This window comes from Artemia sp. Qi Xiang Cuo, chromosome 9 (genome assembly GCF_049724085.1).
Source record: "Artemia sp. Qi Xiang Cuo chromosome 9, ASM4972408v1, whole genome shotgun sequence".
Lineage (NCBI taxonomy): Eukaryota > Metazoa > Arthropoda > Branchiopoda > Anostraca > Artemiidae > Artemia > Artemia sp. Qi Xiang Cuo.
This window is the reverse complement of record NC_142802.1, coordinates 35,401,149-35,407,275: the sequence shown is the minus strand read 5'-3', so window position 1 is coordinate 35,407,275 and position 6,127 is coordinate 35,401,149.

Sequence of the window (6,127 nt, the reverse complement as noted above, 5' to 3'; positions counted from 1 at the left end):
TTTATTGGTGAAACACTGTTTCGCCATTGGCTACTTTGTTTTCACCTGTGGAAGTTGTTCAAAACTTAAGGATATCATACTTTTGCACCTGCAATATTGACGTCGCAAATTTTATTCAAACCAAAATTTGTATTTTAACTATAAGATATATGGCTGTAAAACTGACGTCTCAGAATTCTTTCTGTCTACGAAAGTTTCGTATTAAAATTGGTCATAGTTTATAGCTCAAAAATTTGCATTTTAACTATAAGATACAGAATTCTTTCTGTCAACGAAAGTTTTGTATTACAATTGGTCATAGCTATTGGATGGCTCTTAATTAAGCAGATTGCACGACGCGAATTCCGTGTCCTTAAACTTAGCGTTCTATTAGTAAATATTGTCTCAATTAATAACTTGACTGAGGGGTTTCTACTTCTCGGATAATGATCCCGTTACATTTGGGAAAAAGGTGGGCGTGAGAGGGGCCTAGTTGCCCTCCAATCACTTTCGACTATTAAAAAGGGCACCAGCCCTTTGAATTTCCAGTCGAATGAGCCTTTTTTGAAGTTTCTACGACAACACTTTCTATAAAATCTTGTATGCCCCCAGGTCATAAATTATAACCCTTGCCCTGAGGGGTGTGGGGGAGTGTCCTCCTCAAAAACATAATTTCTATCTGGAAATGAGCAACCCTGAACGAAATGGCTATCTAAAAATTTTCATTGGATTTGTTTGGGGAAAAGGTGGGCGTGAGAGGGGGGGGGGGTAGTTGCCCTCAAATCACTTTCGACTAATGAAAAGGGCACTAGATCTTTGAATTTCCAATCGAATTAGCTTTTTTTCAAGTTTGTAGGACAAAGATTTCAATAAAAACTTATATTCCCCCAGGGCATAACTTATAACCCATGCCCTGAAGACTCTGACGGGGGTGTCCTGCTTAAAGGTATAATTTCCTGAACTATAAACTGCGTTGAACAAAAGCGCTATCTCAAAATATTGATTGGATGAGTTTGGGGAAATGGTGGGCTTGGAAAGGGTGTTAGTTGGTATCCAATCACTTTCGACTATTAAAAGGGCACTAGCCATTTCAATTTCCAATCGAATAAGCCGTTTTTGAAGTTTCTACAACAACGCGTTCTATAAAAGCCTTATATGCCCCCAGGGCATAACGTACAACCCTTGCCCTGAGGGCTGCGGGGGGGGGTCATCCTCAAAGACCTAATCTCCAGAACTTTTGACTACCGGTAACAAAATGGCTATCTTAAAATTTTGTTGGATGTGTTTGGGGAATAGGTGGGCGTGAGAGGGGGGTTAGTTGCCCTCCTATCACTTTCGACTATTAAAAAGAGCACTAGCCCTTTGAATTTCCAATCGAATGAGCCGTTTTTTACCTTTACAACTCTTGCCCTGAAGGCTGTGGGGGACTGTCCTCCTCAAAAACAATTTCTATTTGGAAATCAACTACGCTGAGGAAAATGGCTATTTCAAAATGTTGATTGGATATTTTTCGGGAAATGGTGTGCGCGGAAGGGGTTTTAGTTGCCTTCCAATCACTTTCGACTATTAAAATGGGCACAAGCCACTCCAATTTCCAATTGAATGAGTCTTTTTCGAAGTTTCTATGACAACTTCTTCGATACGAAGTGCCCTGCTCTAAAGGAAAAAGTAATAAATAATACATTTTACCAACATTGTTCTTATATGCCCTCAGGGCATAACTTAAAACCCTTGCCCCGAGGGTTTTGGGGGAGTGTCCTCCTCAAAAACGTATTTTCTATTTGGAAATCAACTATGCTGAACAAAATGGCTATCTCAAACTTTTGATTGGATGTGTTGGGGGGAATGACGGGCGTGGGGGGCTGGTTGCCCTCCAATCACTTTTGACTATTAGAAAGGGCACTAGCCACTCCAATTTCCAATCAAATGAGCCTTTTTTGAAGTTTCTACGACAATCCCTTCGATACGAAGTGCCCGGATATGGAGAAAAAAATAATACATTGTGCCAACACAGTTCTTTACTTAGGCAGCGCGATCAAGCTGCCTATGATCTAAAGCGTTTATAAGTTATCTAAAGTGTTCATAAGTGATCTAAAATGTTTACAACTGATCAGAAGCGCTTATTAATCGTTCTAAAACATTTATAAGTGCTCATAAGCGTTTACAAGTGATCGCAAGTGTTTAAAAAGATTTTGGTTGTTTAAATAATCTAGAGTGTTTATAAGTGATCTCACGCTACAGACGCGCCTTTGCATTACAAGTGTTTTAAAGTGCTTAAAGCGATCTAGAGCCTATATAAAGATTTGTTAGTGTGTATAAGTGCTCGAAGACATAGGCTAAGTGTTCTATAGTGTTTATAAGCTGTCCAAAACGTTTTTAAGTGATCAAAAGCCTTTATAAGTGATCTAAAGCGCTTACAAGCTATCGAAACAATTTATGAGTTATCTTAGGTGCTTTTAAATGTTCTAAGGCAAATAAGTGATTTAAAGTGCTTATAAGGGTTCTAAAGTGTTTATAAGTGATCTAAAGCACTTTCAATTCATCTAAAGCGCTTCTTAATGATCTAAAGCATTTATTTATAAATGACCGAAAGTGTTTTTAAGTGATGTAAAGCGTTTTTAGTGATCAAAAGTGTTTAAAGTGTGCTAAATATTTATAAATGATTTAAAGCGTTTATAGATGGTTTAAAGCGCTAATAATAATCTTAAGCGTTTTTAATTGATCTAAAAATTTATAAGTGAATACAATCTAAATCGTCTTCTAGAGCAGTTATAAGTTATCCAAAACGTTTTTAAAAGATATACAGCTTTTATTAATGATCTAAGGCATTTATAAGTGGTCAAAACTATGTACATGTTAAACGAAGAATTTATGAGCTATCTAAAGCGATTATAAATGATCTAAGGCAAACAAGTGATTTAAAGTGTTTGTAGCTGATCTAACGAGTTTAAAAGTGATATAAAGATTTAACAAGGGATCTTAAGTGTTTGAAAGTCGTCAATACTACTGTAAAATGCTTTTTAAGTGATCTTTAGCGTTTACAACGGCTCTAGTAAAGAAAAATTTATTATAGGCCTAGGGTTCCCCAAGGCTTGGTCCATTTTCTGGCATTTCAAATATGTCGAAACAGTTTATAAATCGTCTAAAGTGTTTATAAGTGACAAAACTGCTTATAAGCGAACTAAAGTAATTTAAGTGATTGAAGCGTATCTAAGTCATGAGAAGCATTAAAATCTAAGAGCATACATCTAAAGCGTTTATAAGTTATTTCAATCGTTTATAAGTGATCTAAAGCAGTGTTTATTAGCGATCTAAAGCGTTTAGTGATGGTCTAAAGCGTTTGTAAGAGATTTAAAGAATTTACAAGAGAATCTAAAGTTTAGGCCTAAGCGTTTAAGTTTCTGAAGCGTTTATAAGTGATCTAAAGTTTTTCCATAATCTATGTAAATCGTTCATACGTACGTGAAAAAAGAAGTAAGATCTGCAGTCGTTTACACGTAATCTAAAGTGCTTATACGCGATCTATAGTGTTTAGAAGTGATAATAAGTCATCTAAAGCGTTTTCAATTTATTTAGATGTTTTTAAGTGATCAAAAGTATTTATAAGTTTTTACAAGTAATCTAAAGTGTTCATTAGTGATGTAAAATGTGTAGAGTAGATTGAAAGTGCTTATAATCTTTCTAAGGCATTGTCTTCAGATCGTTTACAAGTGAACGGTAGTGTTTTAAGTGATTTTGGGCGTTTATATGTGATCTAAAGCGTAAATAAGTGATCTCATGCTTTAGATATGGCTTCGCATTTATAAGTGTTTTAAAGCGTTTGGCAATGATCTAGAGCGTTTATAAAGATTTTGAGCGTACTTAAAGCCTTTGTATGCGTTCTAGTGCGTTAATAAGTTGTCCAAAACCTTTTTAAGTGATCAAAAGCTGGGTACTCTTAAAAGCATAAGTGCTCTAAAGAGTTTATAAATGGTCTAAAGCGTTTATAGTGCTATCATAAACGCTTTAGAACAGTTATAAATTCTTTGGAGGATTTATAAAAGCTTTTGATCACTTGGAAACATTTTGGATAATCTATGATCTCTCTACAAGACTTATAAAAGATTTGAATATTTATATTTGGAGGATCTTCATAAACATTCTAGATTGATTACAAACGTTTGAAAACGCATATAAATGGTAATGTGAATTTAAAGCGTTATTTATTATAGATCCCTTATAATAGCTATAGATAAAGCATAAATTCTTTACACGCTTTTGATCACTTATAAATGCTTTAGATCAGTTGTAAACGCTTTACTACTACTACTACTACTAACAACTCATCGCAGCACCAAGCCGCCTGAGGCCAACACAGCTACGCACGCTCCTCCTCCACCCCAATCTATTCAAAGCCTCCCTTTTTACACCCGCCCACGAAGTTCCCATTTCCTTTAAATATTTCTTTATGACGTCCTCCCAACCCAGACGGGGACGACCTGCTTTCCGTTTAGCCCTAGATGGTTGGCCGAAAAGAACAATCTTCGGCAATCTGTCATCCTTCATCCGAACAACATGCCCTAACCACCTCAACCTTTCTTTCATTATAGACCTAGAAAGCGGTATTGAACCACATCACTTATAAACTCCTTAGATCATTTATAAATTCTTTTGATCGCTTAAAAACGTTTTGGATAACTTACAAACGCTCTAGAAGACTTATAAAGGCTTTGAACATTTACATGTGCAGAATCCTTATAAACGTTTATTTAAGGTTTTTAACACTTAAAAATCTTTATAAGCCCTCTAGATCACTTTAAGTGCTTTAAAACATGTATAATGCTTGGGTGCATCCAAAGCGTGAGATCAGTTATAAACACTTTGGATTACTTTTACTTACATTCACCTAAAATCATTTCAAAGACTTTTGATCACTTGTAAAGGCTTATAAACACTAAAAATGCCTTAGAACGATTATAGGCTGTTTTAATTAATTCTACGCTTCAGATCACTTATAAACGCTTTAGATCACGTATAAGCACTTTAAATCACTTATCTGCCTTAGAACACTTAAAGCTACTTAAGATAACTCATAAATTCTTTAGACAACTTTTGAACGCTTTGGATCACTTAAAAAGGCTTTTGATCGCTTAAAAACGTTTTGGACAGCTTATAAATGCTCTAGGATACTTATAAAGGCTTTGAAAACTTATACACACTAGCAAATCTTTATTAAGGCTCTAGATCACTTTAAGCGCTTTAAAACACTTATAATGAAAATGTGCATCTGTAGCGTCAGATCACTTATACACACTTTAGATTACTTACAAACAATGGAAACACTTTTGATCACTTGTAAACGCGAATGAACACTTGTAAATGTCTTAGAACGATTAATAAGCGCTTTTAATCGATTGTAAACGTTTTAGATCCGTTCTGAACACTTTAGATAACCTATAGACGCTTTAGATCACTTATAAATGCTCTACATCACTTATAAATACTTTTGATGACTCTAAAAGACATTATATCCCTTATAATCAGCCTGAACTGAACATTGGGCGATGGCCAAGACGATTGGCTATTACTTCAGGCTGGTTATAAACCAGCCTGAAGTAATACCCCTTAGAATCTCCTGTGCTCTGAAGTAATGTAAACCAGCCTGAAGTAATAACTGACCTCTTGGAATCTCCTCTGCTCTGATGTAATTGTGTTTTAAAGTATTTTTAATAGTTCTTTAGGTTATAGGAAACAAAATTTGGCAACACCATAATCAATTTGAAAGATTGGGCGATCCACGAAGGGTGTTTTCTTCAACATTTGGCAACATTGAACATAGGGCGATGACAAGGGCAATGGGGTATTACTTCAGGCCGTTCATACAGGGGCGTATATGGGTAGTTTTTCGGTTTGATTTACGGACTGTAAAGGTTGAACTGATAAGATCACTCAGTTCCTGTGTAAAACCATTTATGGCTGAATTAACATCCTAACAATCCAAAACTTTGGACCAGTCAAAGGATTTCAAACGATCCGTGAACCGGTTAATATTCACAGTATTATATATTCTATTAGACCTAGGGGTATTCGTCCTAGAGGGTTAAGTAGTTGGTAGGGAGGATAGGGAGAGATAGATTGGAAAGTGGTCTGACAGGTCAGAGAATGTTAT